Consider the following 22,831-nt stretch of genomic DNA (forward strand, 5'->3'; position numbering starts at 1 on the left):
TCTATACATCATAGGAGGTACTATATATAAGTTGAACACTTAGATTATTCCTTTAAAAGAATAAAAAATAATAATAATAAATAGATTTGATTTGTTATATAGAAAGTAATGATGGTACATAATAAGAAAATCTTGATTAGAAGATTTTTACAAATTACTATATATCACGTGATATGAATGACAGATTCATCAATAGAACTCTCTACAATCTTTTTTTTCTCTCTCTATTGCTCTTCTAGGGTACAATATCGAATATAATTGTGAAGAGTAGTGTATTAAGTCGGTTTCCTTGAGATCGTGATCAACTTTTGTTACAACACTTATCGTGCTTTGGAGCTAATAAGTGCGTGACCACAAATCCCCATGAGGCCTTTGCAACAGCTAGTTCTGAAATGAAAAGATCAACATCTGCGAGAACCATAAGCTCAATAAACTTACCAATTAAATATAGAAGAGGAGTAACTAGTTATCTACAATAAAAGTGATATGTATTCCAAGGCCTTAGGTTTTTTAAAATTAAATAATAAATTATTTATGATTTATTATATTTATTTTTATATTTTTAAAAAATTTTATATTATATTAAATTTTTTTTTATTATAATTTAAAATTTTAGTAAATAAAAAATACTAAAAATTTTATACGTTTTAATTTAAATAGTTAAACTTTATTTTATAAATAAAAAAAATTAATTTGATTATCTCTAATTTTAAAATATTTATTTAAAAATAATTTATAAATTAATAAATAAATAATATTTTTATAAATAATTATTATTGAATTAAAATTAATTTTCAAGTACTATATTATTCTTATTTTTATTTGAAATTACCGACCTATCCTTACCTCTTTTTTCCCAAATTAAAACCTAACCCTAATAGACCCACACACTCACCCACTCCATCTAACCTAGCACCGCACCGCACCCTCTTCTTCCCCAAAACACACATACACAAATGCAGCTCACCACACACGCACACACAAGCTTACACACGCAGAGGAAGAAACCTTGAGGGAGAAGACGCTACCCTACTGACAGCTCCGTCGCGTCCAGCTGTCGCCTTGCTTGTCGCCACCGTCGATTGCCGAGAGAGAGGGATTCCAACGTGATCTAGGGATGGAGGCAGAGTGAGAACAAAACGCGAGCTGAGGAGTTGTCTTCGCACACCGTCGCTGTTTGTGGAGCTTGCTACCGTCACCGTTCAAGCTGCTGCTGCCCGCCGTCACACGCGATGCCGCCAAAGCTACCCGCACCTCCGTCGACGCCGATCTAAGCAGAGGAGAAGAGGAAGGACGATGAAGAGGAGAGATTGATGGAAGGAGGGAAAGCAGCGCCGCTGTGGTTGTTGCTACGTCGCCGCCAGAGCTCCTCACTACTGCTCTAGTCGCTGGAGTCAACCGTTGGAGCTGTGGCTACTTGGTTCTTGGTTCTTTCTTGGTATAGTAAGTCGTTTTGCTCCGAAAACCCCTCTTTGTCGCTATTCTATTATATATTACTAAGGTTTTTGCGGCGTTATTGTCATAGGGTTGAGTTTCAGTTCTTGCATGTCACGTTTGGAGTTGCCGTTGTTGTTGTGGAAGCGATACGGAGCTGTGGTTGCAGCTGCCGCTATTGCGGGCCGAGAAAAAATGGAGTTTGTCGCGTAGTTAAGTCGTGATCAAGGTAGGGGCTTTTTATTAGACTTATTTTACTTCTAAGGATTGTTATAAGTTTATATTAGTGTGAAAAATATATTTTTATGATTTTGTAAGTCTTACGGACTGAACTAAGTTGTTTTGAATAAATATAATTGCTTTTCTGGTTGGTTGTTGTTGAAGTGGTCGCTTGATGGTTATATTTAGTTTCTTGATTGTGTTGGAGTCACAGAGAATTCTGATTTATTGATTTATTTTGTTAAATTGGTAGTTGCTGGAATGATTTGAGATATGGAAATAATTTGATTTTTGAATTGGTTTGATTTTGAAATGGTTTAACATTGAAAATGATTTGGTTTTGAACCCATTGGAAAAGGTTGAGAAATGGTTTAGATTGGACCCTTAAAGGGTGGCAATAGTCCGAGTTTTAGAGGAGTTGTTGCCAAAATTTTTTATAAGTATTTAAGTGAATTTAAATCGTTTAAATTTGATTGAAGGGAAATGGACTTTTGTGTGATTAACTTGGGTTTAAGGACTATGTTTTAAAGAGTTTTAGAGGAAACAAAACTAATAGAACTGAATTGAATTTTTGAACTTAATTTGGTGAAAATGAAATGAATCTCGAGACTTTTGAGAAATTTCGTAAGTTGGTTAAAGAAAATGTTGAGTCTTGGGAATGCTTGAATGTTGTTTTGAACTGTGGAACTTTTTTGTCGAGGCTTAAGTAGTAAGATTATTGAAAGTTCAAATTAATAAGTTTTGGGTAATAAAGAATAATAATATTATTCTGGTATTGTAATTATTATCTATGTATTTATAAAATATTATATATTAGTAATTTGTATTATAACAGAATAAGAGAGTTAAAAAATAATTTACTTAAAAGTTGTAGAAAGACGAACCTAAGTTGAGAATCTTATGATTCATTCTTCATAAAACATCTAGGGAGAGACGAAGGAAGAATGCGAAGATAATTTATATTGTTGAATAACAAGAAAAAAAGAAGAAGAAAGAAAAGAAAAGAAAAAGATTAAAGGGATCTCTATCATAGTAGAGTAGAGAGCAGAGACTAAAAGAATCTAAAAGAATATTTGCCACAGAGAGTAGGAAAAGGGATACCGAAAATAATGTCTCACCGGATTGATATGAAATGAATGAATGTTGATTTAGCTTTAGTGCCAAAAGGGACGATGATACATAACGTACACTGGAGACGGAGACTGTGAGTACGGTTCAGTAAGGACAGCGATACGTAATGTTCACTTGAGATTGGGGGGAAGGTTCCACGTGAAGACGCCGATACGTAATGCTCATGTAAGGGACATTGGTTGAGATAGAGATGGCGATATGTAACACCTACTTGTGACCGGGAAGAGGGTTTTTCCATGAGGATGGCAGTATGTAACGTTCATGGAGGGAATGCTGGATGGGATAGGAACGGTGATACGTAACACTTATCTCAGGACTACTATCGGGAAGCAAGCAACAAACCGACACATGAGTTCGTGGCCTGCATAGGGCTAAACATGCATTATCCTTGTTTGCACATATCTCTCTGTGATGTGTTTTTGTGTATATGTGTGGATGCTTTGTGTGTACTATATAATTGTTTGACTTCTGTGTTCTTTATTTATTAAGTTTAAATGTATTCTATTGCTCGTTATTGTTGGCTATGGTAATAAAATGAACTTAACTTCTAACTCTGACCCTACTAAGGACTCCCCAATTTTTACCCCTCTTTCCAACCCTTTCAGCTACAGGTACGAAAGCTTATTGTGAAGTTGTGGAAGCATAGAAGAATTTGTACGAGTTGAGTTGTTGCTAGAATTTATTTTCCACTCACCTTGTTAGTTGAAATTTTATTTAAAAGGATAGTTTTTGCAATTGGTTTTGTTTGTAATACTATAATGTATTATTAATATTAAGAATATGAATATGTGTTATTTTGTTCTTGTTAAAGTTTTAACTTTTTAATAAAATTGTCAACATATTAACACGTAAAGGCTCAATATTAATTAGATAATAAAGGAATTAGGTTAGTAACACCTTACTTTTGGTACGATCATGACGTACTAAAAATTGGGTCATTACAGCTTAGACTCATTTCTTTCAATTCATCAAACCTATATCAAGTCGGCTTCATTTATTTTCTATCGGGTCATTAAGGCTCATATTGAGTTGGCTCAGACCCATTTCTTTCAATTTATCACTCCCCATATTCAGTCTGTTTCATTTATTTTTTGTTGGGTCTTACATTCCCATATCCAGTTGACTTGGACCATTTCTTTCAATTATTCAATCCCATATCCAGTCAGCTTCATGAATATTATGTCGGGTCGTTAATACTAAGGTTGCGAGAATTGAACCAGTCAATAAACCGATTTAGTGACCGGTTCAATGGTTTAAATAAAAATAAACTGATTTAGTGATTGGTTCAATCGAAGTCAAACCGATAATAAAAGAATTAGGTTAGTAAAACCTTAATTAGATAATAAACCGTTAGTAACTGGTCCAATTAAAATTGAACCGTAGTTGAACCAGTTTAAATAAATTACTAAAAATTTAATATATATCAAAAATTCAAAATACATCTAATGTTCCATCTTTAAAATAAAAATTTCTAATCAACAAGCTAATGACTAAGAAATTAACTTAGACATTTCAATAGTTACATATAGTGATACAAATACATGTATTTTGAAAAATTCTTTTCATTGTTCCAGTAACAGAAAAGCTTAAGAAAAATGGAGTCTAGAACTAAATAACTATATCTGAGGTCTGAGATGTTGAACAATCCAATCAAAAGAGTGAGATTTCAAAAATGAAAATACTTCTATTCTATCACTAGCATAAATATATTCATCAAAGCACACTCCTTCAATTAAATGAAACACATCTTCGGCTACAAGTCCCATAGATTTAATAAACAAAAGATTTATCATGTATGCATTGTAGAAATTCAGAAATGGAATAAACAAAAAATATATTAATAGAAAACTTACAAAAATAAACTCAAAATCAGAAATTCAAAAAAAACAGTACAAAATTAACTCCGAAATTTGATCAAAATCAATAATAATTAACTCAACAAAAACAACAATCAACAATCTTTCAATTTGGTTGACCTGGTCGAATCGACTGGTCTGGTCCGATTTAGTTTTCAAAACACTGAGTAACGCATGTATCAAGTTGGCACAGACCTATTTCTTCCAATTCATCAAGCCCATAACCACACGGCTCATTTATTTTCTATCGAGTCATTGACGCTCAAATCCAACTATTTCAGACATATTTCTTTCAATTCATCACACCCATATCTAGTCGGATCATTATTTTTATTGGGTTGTTGGTGCCCAAATCTAGTTTACTTAGACCTATTTCTTTCAATTCATCGAGCCCATATCAAATCAGCTTCATTTGTTTTCTATCATGTCATTTATTCCTATATACATTAAGACTATATCCAGTTGGCTTCATTTATTTTTTATCGGGTTGTTGGCACATATATCTAGTTGGCTCAAATCCATTTCTTTCAATTCATCGAACCCACATCTAGTCGGCTTGTATATTTTTGGTCCAATAGTTAACGACCAAATCCAACTAGCTCAAACTCATTTCTTTCAATTCATCAAACCCATAATTAGTCGACCTTATTTATTTTTTGTTGGGTCGTAGACACACATATCCACTTATCTCATACCCATTTCTTCTAATTCTTTAATCCCATATCTAGCCAGCTTCATTTATTTTCTATCGGGTTTTTGACACCCGTATTAAGTTAGCTCAGACCCATTTCTTCCAATTCATCAAGCCCATAACCACAAGGCTCATTTATTTTCTGTTGAGTCATTGATCCTTGGCTCAGACCCATTCTTTCAATTCATCATCCCATATCTAGTCGGCTTTATTTATTTTTTTTTCATGTCATTGACACCCATATCCAGTTGGCTGAGATCCATTTCTTTCAATTCATTAAGTCCCATATCTGATGGCTTTATTTATTTTCTGTCGGGTTGCTGACACCCGTATCTAGTTGGCTTAAACTCATTTCTTTTAATTCATCAACCTCATATCCAATTGGCTTCATTTATTTTTTGTGGGGTCATTGACCCCTATATCCAGTTGGCACAAATCTATTTCTTTCAGTTTATCAATCCCATATCAAGTCAGCTTTATTTATTTTTTGTCGAGTCATTGATTCCTGTATGCAGTTGGCTCGGAGCCATTTCTTTCAATTCATCAAGTCCATTAAGAGAGCTTCAGGTTCGGCTAGTTGAAGAAGGAGACCTCTCATTAAAATTCTAAACCGATTAAAGTGTTCTTTTCATTATCCTCTTCATCCTCATACTAATTTCTCTAAGGTAAATTGAGGTATAACTCTCTTTTGAGCTTTTTTAAGATTTGTCCATCATATGTATATAGAGAAAATTTCATATTCTTGATTCTTTTGCTTATGAAATCATCTCTAGAAACTTAAAGGAATAACAAAATACCACAAACAAGTTTGAAAAAGGTGAAACACTCATGTGTTAAATGTATTTTATTATTTTAGAGTTATCTGCATTATTAATTTCTAATGAAGTTGTTGGAGTTGCCTATGTTTACAACAATTTGAGGTAAACACTATATTAGTTATTAGTTTATTGTTACACATTCAGTTTTATATTTTCTTTTAACTAACTACTTTAATCATTTATATTATTTTTAAAGGTCACAACTCCTTTTTTGATGGTGAACTTGTTGGTGATGGATTCATCTTAATGTGGGTTTATGGAAGGAGATGAAGGCTATAATATTTTTATTTTATTGACTTTGATTTGTTAATGTGCTAATTTATGTTTTAAAGACTCATGTATGTTGCTGTTACTATTTTGTGAATACTGATGTTTTTTAAACTTTAAGGATATAAAGTATGTCTACTATGGATATTTGGTTGTCTTTTGAATTTTGATATTTAAAAATTCAATGTGATTTATTTTGTTTTCTTAATTTCATGATATATGTACTGTATAATTTTTTTCCCAATCTTTTTCATTTTTTATTTTTTATTTTTATTTCAAATGAAATATTCAATTGAGTAACCTGATTACCCGAACCAATCCAATCTAAAAGTATTCAGTTTGGATTGGTTAGGATACAACACCAAAAAATGTCTTATCCGATCCAAATTGACCCGACACACATTTTAATTGGTTCGATACTATCTTTCTTTCAAACTCGACCCAACCCGACCCGATTACATCCCTACCCGATTACACCCTTACCTACAGTTGTATTTGGAAGAAAAACTAAAATTGAGAGATAAAGACTGGAGGACAAATATAGAGACTAAAATAAGAGAAATTACTAAAATATTCTTATTTATTAAAAATAATAATAACTCTATTCTTTTACCTTTTTCACCATCTTATTTCTTCTTATTCTTCTTGCCCTCTTCAAGCGCATCAGAAAAAGCATCATCAATATCATTATTCTTGTATACCTTTTTCTCCTCCACGTTAGACCTTTTAATCTCGACGATGTTCTCGGCTTTCCTTTCTTTGCTACCATCTATTTTATTTCTACCCAAACTAACATTCAAAGAGTTTGATTTATTTGTAGGCCTAATCGTATTGTAACTTTAGAATCATTGTTTGATGGTTGTTTGGAAGAAGTGGATTTTTCAGGGAGAAGCCTTGGACTTGGAGTGATTAAAACTTTCTTAGAAGGTCGATGCTCATATCCAGCTGATAAACCACTATTTTACGGTTTATTTTGTATTGAATTGAGTGAATTTTATCAATTATTCATACACTTATTCATATAAATTGCATGGTTTTACAAATCCTTCCTAATTTTGTGCTATGATTGAAAACATGCTTCTTTGGCCTTAAATTTGCTAATTTTTAATCCTCTTTTATTACCATCGATGTCGTGATATGTTTGTTAAGTGTTTTCAGGTTTTCTAGGGCAGGAATGGCTTAGAGGATGGAAAGGAAGCATGCAAAAGTGGTAGGAACACAAAAAATTAAGGATTTCAGAATCTGGAAGTGACGCGCATGCATGGACGACGCGTACGCGTGATGATCGACACGTGCTGCATTAAACAGAATTCACTGGAGGCAATTTCTGGGCTGCTTTTGACCTAGTTTCAGGCCCAAAAATACAGATTAGAGGCTGCAGAGTGGATTTGGAATGGAGACAAACTTTCATTCACACAATTTTAGGTTTTAGATGTAGAATTCTAGAGAGAGAGACTCTCTTCTCTCTTTAGGTTTTAGGGTTTCTACTCCAATTTCTTCTTAGATTTAGATTTAATTTATGTTTTTATTTACAATTCCTTGCAATTTATTGTTCTAGCACCTTTGTTCTTCAATTCGACATGTTTATACACTCTTATGTTTATACACTCTTGATACTTTGGACCTTTGTTAATGCAATTTATATGTTCATATTGTTATTACTTTCTTCAGTTGTCATTGTTAATTTCTTTCAATTGGTAGTTGTTAGATTTTATTGTTGTTGCAATTTTACCATGCTTTTATTTTATACCTACCAAGTGTTTGATAAAATGCTTGGTTGGATTTTAAATTAGATTTTTGTATTCTTAGCTTGGATTGAGTAATTTGGAGACTCTTGAATTGTCAAAGTCTCTTCTGGGTTACTGATTGAATGTTGCTAGTTGGCTTGAGCTTCACTAACTCTAGTCTTTGATTAGGACTTTGAACTCAAGTTGATTTGCTCAGTTAACTTTTCTTCAATTGTTAGAGGTTAAATAAGTGAGAGCAATTTGTAATTACCATCACAATTGACAATGGTAATGAGGATAGGAATTCCAATTCTCAACCATTGCTAGGACTTTTCTTAGTTATTAGTTTATTTTCTCGTTATTTTACTTTCTTGTTCCTTATTTAAAAAATCCAAAAAATATACTTTTCCATAGCCAATAACATACATACTTCCCTGCAATTCCTTGAGAGATGACCCGAGGTTTAAATACTTCGGTTAATTTTATTGTGTTTGCTTAAGTGACAAACAATTTAAACGTTGATTGAGGTTTAATTGTCAGTTTAGGACTATGCTTGCAACGTGATATTTTTGTGAAAATCTTTACCGACATTTTTCCTCCGTCAAATTTTGGGCGCCGTTGCCGGGGAATTGCAAATGTGTGCCTTATTACTAGTTATTGTGAATATTGTGAATATGTTTGCCATTTCGTTTCTTTGTTAGTTGTTTCTAGTTTTAGGAGTTTATTTTCATTATTTCTTATTAGTTTTTGTTTTTATTTTCTCTTATTACTATGAATTCTCACCCCTTTGACTATGAGTTTGGTTCAAATTACATTGTAGGGAATGGAAGCTACAATGATAACATGCATCAAGGTTAGGGCAATCAAAGGTGGGAGGAGTGGTATGCGAAATTGTTACTCTGAGGTTGTAAAATTTGTTGTTCGTTCTCTCCCTGGCAATGGCGCCAATAACTGGTGCACAATACCATGGACCAAGCATAACTTCACAACTTCGCACAACTAACCAGCAAGTGCACTGGGTCGTCCAAGTAATAAAACCTTACGTGAGTAAGGGTCGATCCCACAGAGATTGTTGGTATGAAGCAAGCTATGGTCATCTTGTTAATCTCAGTCAGGCAGATATCAAATGGTTATGGAGTTTTCAAAATTTAATAATAAATAAACAGAAAATAAGGATAGAAATACTTATGTAAGTCATTGGTAAGAATTTCAGATAAGCGTATAGAGATGCCTTCGTTCTTCTGAACTTTTGCTTTCCTGCTGTCTTCATCCAATCAGTCCTACTCCTTTCCATGGCTGGCTTTATGTAAGGACATCACCGTTGTCAATGGCTACTTTTCATCCTCTCTGTGAAAATGGTCCGATGCGCTGTCACTGCATGGCTAATCATCTGGAGGCATCACCGTTGTCAATGGCTGCTTTCCGATCATACTGGAATAGGATTTACTATCCTTTTGCGACTGTTACTACGCCCAACACTCGCGAGTTTGAAGTTTGTCACAGTCATTCAATCCCTGAATCCTACTCGGAATACCACAGATAAGGTTTAGACTTTTCGGACTCTCATGAATGCCGCCATCAATCTAGCTTATACCACGAAGATTCTGATTAAGAGATCTAAGAGATAATCATTCAATCTAAGTTAGAACGAAATTGGTTGTCAGGCACGCGTTCGTGGGGGAATGATGATGATTGTCACGTTCATCACATTCATGTTGAAGTGCGAATGAATATCTTAGAAGCGGAATAAGTTGAATTGAATAGAAAAACAGTAGTACTTTGCATTAATTCATGAGGAACAGCAGAGCTCCACACCTTAATCTATGGAGTGTAGAAACTCTACCGTTGAAAATACATAAGTGAAAGGTTCAGGCATGGCCGAGAGGCCAGCCCCCAAAACGTGATCACAGGATCCAAAATTACAATCCAGGATGTTTAATACAATAGTAAAAAATCCTATTTATATTAAACTAGCTACTAGGGTTTATAGAAATAAGTAATTGGTGTGTGCTTGGGCTGAGCTTTAGCTTTCCACGTGCAGAGGCTTCTTTTGGAGTTGAACGCCAAGTTGTAACGTGTTTTTGGCGTTCAACTCTGGTTCGTGACGTGTTTCTGGCGTTTAACTCCAGACTGCAGCGTAGAACTGGCGTTCAACACCCTTTTGCGTCATCTAAACTCGGCCAAAGTATGAACTATTATATATTACTGGAAAGCGCTGGATGTCTACTTTCCAACGCAATTAAAAGCGCGCCATTTTGAGTTCTGTAGCTCCAGAAAATCTAGTTTGAGTGCAGGAAGGTCAGAATCCAACAGCATCAGCAGTCCTTCTTCAACCTCTGAATCTGATTTTTGCTCAAGTCCCTCAATTTCAGCCAGAAAATACCTGAAATCACAGAAAAACACACAAACTCATAGTAAAGTCCAGAAATGTGAATTTAACATAAAAACTAATGAAAACGTCCCTAAAAGTAACTAGATTCTACTAAAAACATACTAAAAACAATGCCAAAAAGCGTATAAATTATCCGCTCATCACAACACCAAACTTAAATTGTTGCTTGTCCCCAAGCAACTGAAAATCAAATAGGATAAAAAGAAGAGAATATACTATAAATTTCAAACTATCAATGAAACATAGCTCTAATCAGATGAGCGGGACTTGTAGCTTTTTGCCCCTTGAATAGTTTTGGCATCTCACTTTATCCATTGAGGTTCAGAATGATTGGCATCTATAGGAACTCAGAGTTCAGATAGTGTTATTGATTATCCTAGTTCAATATGATGATTCTTGAACACAGCTACTTTATGAGTCTTGGCCGTGGCCCTAAGAACTTTGTTTTCCAATATTACCACCGGATACATAAATGCCACAGACACATAATTGGGTGAACCTTTTCAGATTGTGACTCAGCTTTGCTAAAGTCCCCAATTAGAGGTGTCCAAGGTTCTTAAGCACACTCTTCTTTTGCTTTGGACCTTGACTTTAACCGCTCAGTCTCAAGTTTTTACTTGACACCTTCACGCCACAAGCACATGGTTAGGGACAGCTTGTTTTAGCCGCTTAGGCCAGTATTTTATTCCTTTAGGCCCTCCTATCCACTGATGCTCAAAGCCTTGGGATCCTTTTTATTTACCATTGCCTTTTGGTTTTAAGGGTTATTAGCTTTTTTCTCTTGCCTCTTGGTTTTAAGAGCTTTGGCTTTTTCTTTTTCTTTCTATTTTTTTCGCTATTATTTTTTTTCTGCAAGCTTTGTTCTTTGCTGCTTTTTCTTGCTTCAAGAATCAATTCTATGATTTTTCAGATTATCAAATAACATGTCTCCTTGTCATCATTCTTTCAAGAGCCAACATATTTAACATTCTTAAACAACAACTTCAAAAGACATATGCACTGTTCAAGCATTCATTCAGAGAACAAAAGGTATTGTCACCACATCAATATAATTAAACTAAGTTCAGGGATAAATTCGAAACTCATGTACTTCTTGTTCTTTTGAATTAAAACATTTTTCATTTAAGAGAGGTGATGGATTCATATCCACTACTTTAAGGCATAGACGCTTAAATACTAATGATCATGTAATGAAGACATAAACATGGATAAACATTTAACATAGAAAACGAAAAACAGAGAATGTAAGAACAAGGAATGAGTCCACCTTAGTGATGGTGGCGTTTCCTTCTTGAGGAACCAATGATGTCCTTGATCTCTTCTATGTCTCTTCCTTGTCTTTGTTGCTCCTCCCTCATTGCTTTTTGATCTTCTCTAATTTCATGAAGGATGATGGAGTGCTCTTGATGTTCCACCCTTAGTTGTCCCATGTTGGAACTTAATTCTCCTAGGGAGGTGTTGATTTGCTCCCAATAGTTTTGTGGAGGAAGATGCATTTGAGGCATCTCCGGAATCTCATGGTGATGAGCTTCATGCGTCTCTTGAGATCCATGAATGGGCTCTCTTGCTTGCTCCATCCTTTTCTTAGTGATGGGCTTCTCTTCCTCAATGGGAATGTCTCCTTCTATGAAAGCTCCAACTGAGTAACATAGATGGCAAATAAGATGAGGAAAAGCTAGTCTTGCCCAAGGAGAGGGCTTTTCGGCTATTTTGTAGAGTTCAAGGGAGATGACTTCATGAACTTCTACTTCCTCTCCAATCATGATGCTATGGATCATGATGGCCCGATCCACAGTAACTTCAGATCGGTTGCTAGTGGGGATGATGGAGCGTTGGATGAACTCCAACCATCCTCTAGCAACAGGCTTGAGGTCCAGTCTTCTTAATTGAACCGGTTTACCTTTGGAGTCAATCTTCCATTGAGCTCCTTCCACACATATGTCCATGAGGACTTGGTCCAACCTTTGATTAAAGTTGACCCTTCTAGTGTAGGGGCGTGCATCTCCTTGCATCATAGGCAAGTTGAACGCCAACCTCACATTTTTCGGACTAAAATCTAAGTATTTCCCCCGAACCATTGTAATATAATTCTTTGGATTCGGGTTCTTACTTTGATCATGGTTCTTGGTGATCCATGCATTGGCATAGAACTCTTGAACCATTAAGATGCCGACTTGTTAGATGGGGTTTGTTAGAACTTCCCAACCTCTTCTTTGGATTTCATGTCGGATCTCCGGATACTCATTTCTCTTGAGTTTGAAAGGGACCTCGGGGATCACCTTCTTCTTGGCCACAACATCATAGAAGTGGTCTTGATGAGCTTTGGAGATGAATCTTTCCATCTCCCATGACTCGGAGGTGGAAGCTTTTGTCTTCCTTTACCCTTTCTTAGAGGATTCTCCGGTCTTGAGTGCCATCAATGGTAATGGAAAAACAAAAAAAAAAGCTTATGCTTTTACCACACCAAACTTAGAATATTGCTCGCCCTCGAGCAGGAGAAGAAAGAATAGATGAAGAAGAAGAAGAAGATATGGAGGAGAGGAGGGACAGGTGTATTCGGCCAAGAAGAGAAGAGAGGGTTGTGTTGTGTGAAAATGAGGAAGAATGGAGGGCTTTATATAGGGAAGGGAGGGGGTAAAGTTCGGCCATAAGGGTGGGTTTTGGGTGGGAAATTGATTTTGAATTTTGAAGGTAGGTGGAGTTTATGAGGTAGGTTTATGGGGAAGAGTGGATGGATGTGAGTGGTGAAGTGGTTTTGGGGAAGAGTGTTTATTGGGAAGAGAGGATGAACATTGAGAAGAGGGAAGAGAGTGAGTGATGGTAGGTGGGGATCCTGTGGGGTCCACAGATGCTGAGTTGATCCTGTGGGGTCCACAGATCCTGAGGTGTCAAGGATTTGCATTCCTGCACCCATTAGGCATGTAAAATGCCTTTGCAGGCAATTCTGGCATTTAAACGCCGAATTGGTGCTTGTTCTGGGCGTTCAGCGCCCTGATGCAGCATATTTCTGGCGTTGAACACCAGTTCCATGCTTGTTTCTGGCGTTCAGTGCCAGCTTTCCTCACTGTGCATTTCTGGCGCCTGAACGCCAGGATGCTGCTTGTTTCTGGCGTTGAACGCCAGACAGATGCTCCTTACTGGCGTTTAAACGCCAGTAAGATCCTCCTCCAGGGTGTGATTTTTCTTCTGCTGTTTTTGATTCCATTTTCAATTTTTATATTTATTTTGTGACTCCACATGATCATGAACCTAATAAAACATGAAAGAACAACAAAAATGAAAATAAATTAGATAAATAAAAATTGGGTTGCCTCCCAACAAGCGCTTCTTTAATGTCAATAGCTTGACAGTGGGCTCTCATGGAGCCTCACAGATGTTCAGAGCATTGTTGAGACTTCCCAACACCAAACTTAGAGTTTGGATATGGGAGTTCAACACCAAACTTAGAGTTTTGGTTGTGGCCTCCCAACACCAAACTTAGAGTTTGACTGTGGGGCTCTGGTTGACTCTATTTTGAGAGAAGCTTACTGTGCCTCTTTTCCATGTTTACAGAAGGATAACCTTGAGTTGTAAACATAAGGGAGTCCTCATTCAATTGAAGGACTAATTTACCTCTGTCAACATCAATCACAGCTCTTGCTGTGGCTAGGAAGGGTCTTCCAAGGATAATGGATTCATCCTCATCCTTCCCAGTATCTAGGATTATGAAATCAGCAGGGATGTAAAGGCCTTCAACCTTTACTAACATGTCCTCTACTTGTCCATAAGCCTGTTTTCTGGAATTGTCTGCCATCTCTAATGAGATTTTAGTAGCTTGTACCTCAAAGATTCCCAATTTCTCCATTACAGAGAGTGGCATGAGGTTTATTCCTGACCCAAGGTCACATAGAGCCTTCTCAAAGGTCATGGTGCCTATGGTGCAAGGTATCAAGAACTTTCCAGGATCCTGTTTCTTCTGAGGCAATCTCAGTTGATCCAATGCATTTAGTTCATTGGTGAACAGGGGAGGTTCATCTCCCCAAGTCTCATTACCAAATAAATTGGCATTCAGCTTCATGATTGCACCAAGGAACTTGGCAACTTGCTCTTCAGTAACATCCTCATTCTCTTCAGAAGAAGAATATTCATCAGAGCTCATGAAGGGCATAAGGAGGTTTAATGGAATCTCTATGCTCTCTAGATGAGCCTCAGACTCCTCTGGTTCCTCAGAGGGGAACTCCTTATTGATCACTGGACGTCCTAGGAGGTCTTCCTCCTTGGAATTCACGTCCTCCCCTTCCTCCTTGGATTCGGCCATGATGGTCAATTCAATGACCTTGCACTCTCCTTTTGGATTTTCTTCTGTATTGTTTGGGAGAGTACTAGGAGGGATTTCAGTGACCCTTTTACTCAGCTGGCCCACTTGTGCCTCCAAATTTCTAATGGAGGACCTTGTTTCATTCATGAAACTCACAGTGGCCTTAGATAGATCAGAGACTAAATTTGCTAAATTAGAGGTATTTTGTTCAGAATTCTCTGTTTGATGCTGAGTGGATGATGGAAAAGACTTGCTATTGCTAAACCTGTTTCTTCCACCATTATTAAAGCCTTGTTGAGGCTTTTGTTGATCCTTCCATGAGAAATTTGGATGATTTCTCCATGATGAATTATAGGTGTTTCCATAAGGTTCACCCATGTAATTTACCTCTGCATTTGCAGGGTTTTCAGGATCATAAGCTTCTTCTTCAGAAGATGCTTCTTGAGTACTATTGGATGTAGCTTGCATTCCATTCAGACTCTGAGAAATCATATTGACTTGCTGAGTCAATATTTTATTCTGAGCTAATATGGCATTCAGAGCATCAATTTCAAGAACTCTCTTCTTTTGAGGCGTCCCATTACTCACAGGATTCCTCTCAGAAGTGTATATGAACTGGTTATTAGCAACCATGTCAATGAGTTCTTGAGCTTCTACAGGCGTTTTATTTAGGTGAATGGATCCACCTGCAGAAGTATCCAATGACATCTTAGCTAATTCAGACAGACCATCATAGAATATATCCAGGATGGTCCATTCTGAAAGCATGTCAGAAGGACACTTTTTGGTCAATTGCTTGTATCTCTCCCAAGCTTCATAGAGGGATTCACCTTCTTTCTGTCTGAAGGTTTGAACATCCACTCTAAGCTTGCTCAGCTTTTGAGGAGGAAAGAACTTGGCTAAGAAAGCCGTGACCAGCTTATCCCAAGAGTTCAGGCTATCTTTGGGTTGAGAATCCAACCATATTCTAGCTCTGTCTCTTACAGCAAAAGAGAAAAGCATGAGCCTGTAGACTTCAGGATCTACTCCATTAGTCTTAACAGTATCACAGATCTGCAAGAATTCAGTTAAGAACTGAAAAGGATCTTCAGATGGAAGTCCATAAAACTTGCAGTTTTGTTGCATCAGAGAAACCAATTGAGGTTTCAGCTCAAAATTGTTTGCTCCAATGGTAGGGATGGAGATACTTCTTCCATGTAAATTGGAATTAGGTACAGTAAAGTCACCAAGCATCCTCCTTGCATTATTATTATTTTCGGCCATATTGTCTTCTTCTTTTTCAAAAATTTCTATAAGGTTGTCTCTGGATTGCTGTATTTTAACTTCTCTTAGTTTCCTTTTTAGAGTCCTTTCAGGTTTAGGGTCTGCTTCAACAAGAATGTTCTTGCTCCTGCTCATATGAAAAAGAAGGGAACAGAAAAATAATAATAATAGAGATCCTTTTTGTCCAAGTATAGAGGTTCCCTTATGTGAGTATAAGAAAAGAAGAAGAGAAAATCTGAACTCAGAGAGAGAGGGGGTTCGGATTTTTGGTGAGTGAGGGAGAGATGTTAGTAGATGAATAAATAAATAGAAGGAGATGAGAGAGAAAGATTTTCGAAAATTATTTTTGAAAAAGGGTTAGTGATTTTCGAAAATTAGGAATAAAATCAAATTAAAATTAAAAATTGAAACAATTAGTTAATTAAAAAGAATTTTTGAAAAAAGAGGGAAGATATTTTCGAAAATTAGAGAGAGAGATTTAGTTAGGTAGTTTTGAAAAAGATAAGAAACAAACAAAAAGTTAGTTAGTTAGTTGAAACAAATTTGAAAATCAATTTTGAAAAGATAAGAAGTTAAGAAGTTAGAAAAGATATTTGAAAATCAAATTTTTGAAAAAGATAAGATTTAAAAAAAAAAAAGATATGATAGGAAGATATGATTAGAATTAGTTTTGAAAAAGATTTGATTTTTAAAATCATAATTAATGACTTGACTCACAAGAAATCACAAGATATGATTCTAGAACTTAAAGTTTGAATCTTTCTTAACAAGTAAGTAACAAACTCGAAATTTTTGAATCAAAACATTAATTGATGATGTTATTTTCGAAAATATGATATAAAATAAAGAAAAAGATTTTTGAAAAATATTTTTATAATTTTTGAAAATAAATAAGAAAAATGAAAAAGATTTGATTTTTGAAAAAGATTTTGAAAAAGATAAGATTTTTAAATTGAAAATTTGATTTGACTCATAAGAAACAATTGAATTTTAAAATTTTTTTGAAAAATTCAATCCAAATTTTCGAATTTTATGAGAGAAAAAAGGGAAAGATATTTTTTTTTATTTTTTTTTAAATTTTTATGATGAGAGAGAAAAATATGAAAAAGACTCAATTCATGGAAATTATGGATCAAAACAATGAATGCATGCAAGAATGCTATGAATGTCAAGATGAACACCAAGAACACTTTGAAGATCATGATGAAAATCAAGAACATATTTTTGAAAAATTTTATATGCAAAGAAAACATGCAAGACACCAAACTTAGAAATCTTTCATGTTCAGACACTATGAATGCAAAAATGCACATGAAAAACAAGAAAAGACACAAAACAAGAAAATATCAAGATCAAACAAGAAGACTGGCCAAGAACAACTTGAAGATCATGAAGAACACTATGAATGCATGAATTTTCGAAAAATGCAAGATGAACATGCAATTGACACCAAACTTAAAAATTGACTCAAGATTCAAACAAGAAACACAAAATATTTTTTTGATTTTTATGATTTTCTAAATTTTTTTTTGGTATTTTTCGAAAATTAATTTGAAAAAGGAAAATAAGGATTCTAAAATTTTTAATATGAATTCCAGGAATCTTGTACTCTTTAGTCTAAAGCTCCAATATGAGGGTTAGACATGGCTTAATAGCCAGTCAAGCTTTAGCATGTAAATCAGGTGGATCAGGAACAACAGCAGGTGGATTAGCAACAACTAGCTTGCTCTTGATAATGTTGGGTTGGAAGCCCCAGTCCAAATAAATTTAGACATGGCTTTACAGCCAGCCAGGCTTCAACATGCTTCATGAAACACTAGAATTCACTCTTAAAAATTCTGAAGAAGAATATATTTTTGAAAATAGTATTTTTATTTTTTCGAAAATAAAGGAAAAAATTTTTTTTTTTTGAAAAATTTTTGAAAAGGAAATTACCTAATCTGAGCAACACGATGAACCGTCAGTTGTCCAAACTCAAACAATCCCTGGCAACGGCGCCAAAAACTTGGTATGCAAAATTGTTACTCTGAGGTTGTAAAATTTGTTGTTCGTTCTCTCCCTGGCAATGGTGCCAATAACTGGTGCACAATACCATGGTCCAAGCATAAATTCACAACTTCGCACAACTAACCAGCAAGTGCACTGGATCGTCCAAGTAATAAAACCTTACGTGAGTAAGGGTCGATCCCACGGAGATTGTTGGTATGAAGCAAGCTATGGTCATCTTGTTAATCTCAATCAGGCGGATATCAAATGATTATGGAGTTTTCGAAATTTAATAATAAATAAACAGAAAATAAGGATAGAAATACTTATGTAAGTCATTGGTAAGAATTTCAGATAAGCGTATAGAGATGCCTTCGTTCTTCTGAACTTCTGCTTTTCTGCTGTCTTCATCCAATCAGTCTTACTCCTTTTCATGGCTGGCTTTATGTAAGGACATCACCGTTGTCAATGGCTACTTTTCATCCTCTCTGTGAAAATGGTCCGATGCACTGTCACTGCATGGCTAATCATCTGGAGGCATCACCGTTGTCAATGGCTGCTTCCCGATCATACTGGAATAGAATTTACTATCCTTTTGCAGCTATCACTACGCCCAGCACTCGCAAGTTTGAAGTTCATCACAGTCATTCAATCTGTGAATCCTACTCAGAATACCACAGACAAGGTTTAGACTTTCCGGACTCTCATGAATGCCGCCATCAATCTAGCTTATACCACGAAGATTCTGATTAAGAGATCCAAGAGATAATCATTCAATCTAAGGTGGAATGGAAGTGGTTGTCAGGCACGCGTTCGTGGGGGAATGATGAAGATTGTCACGTTCATCACATTCATGTTGAAGTGCGAATGAATATCTTAGAAGCAGAATAAGTTGAATTAAATAGAAAAATAGTAGTACTTTGCATTAATTCATGAGGAACAGCAGAGCTCCACACCTTAATCTATGGAGTGTAGAAACTCTACCGTTGAAAATACATAAGTGAAAGGTTCAGGCATGGCCGAGAGGCCAGCCCCCAAAACGTGATCACAGGATCCAAAATTACAATCCAGGATGTCTAATACAATAGTAAAAAGTCCTATTTATAATAAACTAGCTACTAGGGTTTACAAAAGTAAGTAATTGATGCATAAATCCACTTCCGGGGCCCACTTGGTATGTTCTTGGGCTGAGCTTGAGTGTTACACGTGCAGAGGCTCTTTCTGGAGTTGAACGCCAGGTTGTAACGTATTTCTGGCGTTCAACTCTGGTTTGTAACGTGTTTCTGGCATTTAACTCCAGACAGCAGCGTAGAACTGGCATTCAACGCCCTTTTACATCATCTAAACTTGGCCAAAGTATGAACTATTATATATTGCTGGAAAGCCCTGGATGTCTACTTTCCAACGCAATTGGAAGAGCGCCATTTTGAGTTCTGTAGCTCCAGAAAATCCACTTTGAGTGCAGAGAGGTCAGAATCCAACAGCATCAGCAGTCCTTCTTCAACCTCTGAATCTGATTTTTGCTCAAGTCCCTCAATTTCAGCCAGAAAATACCTGAAATCACAGAAAAATACACAAACTCATAGTAAAGTCCAGAAATGTGAATTTAACATAAAAACTAATGAAAACATCCCTAAAAGTAACTAGATTCTACTAAAAACATACTAAAAACAATGCCAAAAAGCGTATAAATTATCCGCTCATCAAGGAGCCTCAAGCTTACGGACAACCTCCGTGGCAACAACCCTCTTCAATGTACTACGAGCAAGAGCCATTCCAAGATGCATATCAATCCGATGGCTATGGTGGACCTCCTTGTGACTACCAACAACTACCACCATATGCCTATGAATCCCCTCCTCAATATAGCCCTCAACCATACTCACAAGACTCATCCTACCAAACACTTCCATTTGACCCTAATTCTTATCCCCCATACCAACCACTTTATGAGCCAAATGGACCATACATAGAGCCAACCCAATTCTAACACAATTACTCCCAAGAACCACCATTCTCACATACACCACTTTAATATACACCACCTCCAATGTATGCAAACTTTCAACTACAAGATGAATTTTTCTTTCCACCACAACCCTCCATAGGAGAATGTCCATATCCATCAATTCAAGAGCAATATGGTCTTAATTATGTTAGCCAAGCAGAACAAGAGCCATGTGATCATTTTAAGGAGGCAATGGATCGACTTCAAGCAATCATCAATCAAATGGAACGAGAGGAAGGCCGAAAAGCACACGAAGCTCTCATGGCTAACATTGCCAAAACGAGAGCCACCATCTGGGACTCATGCAACAAAAAAAGCATTTCTACGAATGAATGTGGAAAGTCAACCGAAGAGCGGAGCATGAACAAGATCTTGGAATCTCAACTTGAGAACAAGGGACTGGAATGTGTTGTGCAACAAGTGGAAAAGATGGAGAATGTTGAACCGCCACATCCTTATCAAGATGAACCACCTTCCTATCATGAACCCTTCTTCCCAAGCAATGAACCCTCATATCCACTCTAATCTCCAATGGATGATACCCTTGGCGTTCTTCTTCAAGGGCAAAGAGAGATGCAAAGGACGACACTAGAGTTCATAGCTACCTTGACCGAAGTAATAGATAATTTAGCTTCACTGTGCTTCAACACTCAAAGTACCCCCATGGTCGTATGTGGAGAATCTAGTGAGGAGCGTAGCATGAAGGAGAAACTAGAAACTCCGGTGAAAAATGATGTGACTTTGTATTGGAACAATTGGAGGAAGCCGTAATTGTTGAAGAGGAAGAAGTGGTTGAAGACTTAGGAGATGCTGAACCTCCATGGAAATCTAAAGTTGTAGAGTATTCCTCCAAGAAGCTTGAAATTGATGTTGAGGAGGATAGTGTACAACCTCCAAGGCATGTTCCCTATGAAGAATTGGACGGAATAGATGAAGAGGCAAGTTCCCTTAGTGATAATGATCATGAATCAAGTCCTCCTAGTGATGAATTTGTATCCGCAAATGAATTCCTTGAGTTTGAAGGACCCTCCCCAATTGAGTTGGAGAATGATGTGGAGATGGAAGTATTTCGAAAAGGATGGACGGGAGTTGAATATGCTTTGTCAAGATCATTGGAGACTTCTCTACCTAGGTTTCCGTCTACTCCTTCATTTGAGTGGGTAAAACTCATCTCTATTAGCTTTATTATCCCATTTGAGTATGGTATACTTGAAATAGATGGCCAACTTAGGAGGCTTTGTGGAATGAAGCGTAAGAGAAGGATGTTTAGTGGTTGGAATTGTAAATCAATACTCATCAAGGTTGAGATTTCAAGATCTAGATGCAAGGGTTGGACTAGTGATCAATTGGTTGGATCTAAGAGAAGAGTTTGGTACTTCATTGAGAATTCGGATTTCTTACCGCCGGGTTAGAACAATGATGATCCACTTAAAGACGGGTGTAGAAATAAGATTTGGGATCTCGATATATAACAGGATCAACTTTGGGAGCTCAAAGCTTGTGAAGAACTTCATCAAGTCTTGGTGAATTCACTTGGAAATGTTGGAGCTTATTGGAAGTTCAAGCATTGGTGGAAGTTTCAAGATGAGTTCAAGCACAAGCCACCATGACAAGGAGCTCACCAAATGTCCAACTTAAGGACTTTAACTAAAAGTGCTAGGTGGGAGACACCCCACCATGGTAAATTCTTCCTATTTTCTCTTTTATTTATATTGGTAATAAATTGAATTTTTATTTTTAGTTAAGATTATTTAGTTTACGCTGTGGTTTCACCTGTTTACTAATGTTTGGCATTAATTTGATAGATTGTTGGTTTTTTGAAATAAAAAAAAGTGTTCCACGCATTGTGTCATATTGAATGTTGCTCTCTGGTTTAGAAACCAGAGAGTTGTGCTGGAACTGTGCGGTTGGGGTGCTAGGCACATGATAGTAAGAATTATTGTCAGTCTAGAATTTTCTCAATAGAAATAAGAACTTCGTTGTAAGCATAGTTTCAAACCAATTAATAACTCTTAATCAAATTTTAATGTTTTGGTTGTCACAAGTACAAACCCCAATGAAAATTAACCGAAGTATTCAAACCTCGGGTCGTCTCACAAGGAATTGCAATGAAGTGATCAATTATTGGCTATGAAGGAACATGAGAGGGGGGTTTGATTGATAAAAAGGTCAAGAAAGTAAATGGCAAGAAAATAAAGCAAACAATTAAAGAAAACAATTAATAAAAAAAGACATTCATGGCAAAGATTGAGATTATAGGCTTTCTATCCTAGTCATACAATGATTAACAAGAGCTTATCCTATTTAGTCAACTCCAACAATGGAAGAAGGTACAATGTTAACTTCACACGAGAGAAAGTCAAATAAGACTAGTTAATCTCAATCCAAAAGTCTTAGTCAATTTACTAATTGAATTAGTAAAAGACTAGCGTCAATGGAAGCAATATTAACTAACAACTCTAGATCACCAACATAAGTTGGGTATTAATGACTCAAGATTACCTAATTTCTCTTTCCAAGCCAAGAATGCACAAAAAGCTACTCTAACATTCAACCAAGCATTTTGTCAAACACTTGGAAGGCATAAAAGGAAAGCACAATAAATTGCAAGAAAAGATAAATTCTACAACTACCAATTGCAAGAAAACAATAATAACAACTAAATTAAACAATAAAGGAACATAAAGCATCAAATTACATTAAAGAAAAACCAAATCCAATAAATAGTTCATCAACATAAAA

General features: G+C 36.1%; 2 long non-coding RNA genes and 1 other non-coding gene across 3 annotated transcripts; all 3 read left to right on the forward strand.

Annotated features, from left to right (window-relative positions):
* The first annotated feature begins 893 nt into the window (after positions 1-893).
* On the forward strand, positions 894-3,631 carry LOC107614239 (uncharacterized). Its single transcript, XR_001614342.3, has 3 exons — positions 894-1,443; positions 1,526-1,663; positions 3,390-3,631. It is a non-coding gene; the product is annotated as an uncharacterized LOC107614239 (long non-coding RNA).
* A 2,066-nt stretch (positions 3,632-5,697) lies between these two features.
* Positions 5,698-8,077, forward strand: LOC107612207 (uncharacterized). Its single transcript, XR_015896096.1, has 2 exons — positions 5,698-6,251; positions 6,346-8,077. It is a non-coding gene; the product is annotated as an uncharacterized LOC107612207 (long non-coding RNA).
* A 7,517-nt stretch (positions 8,078-15,594) lies between these two features.
* LOC148549375 (small nucleolar RNA R71) lies at positions 15,595-15,702 on the forward strand. Its single transcript, XR_015898953.1, has one exon. It is a non-coding gene; the product is annotated as a small nucleolar RNA R71 (small nucleolar RNA).
* Positions 15,703-22,831: the final 7,129 nt, after the last annotated feature.

This window comes from Arachis ipaensis, chromosome B8 (assembly GCF_059453495.1).
Source record: "Arachis ipaensis isolate K30076 ecotype BB chromosome B8, ASM5945349v1, whole genome shotgun sequence".
Lineage (NCBI taxonomy): Eukaryota > Viridiplantae > Streptophyta > Magnoliopsida > Fabales > Fabaceae > Arachis > Arachis ipaensis.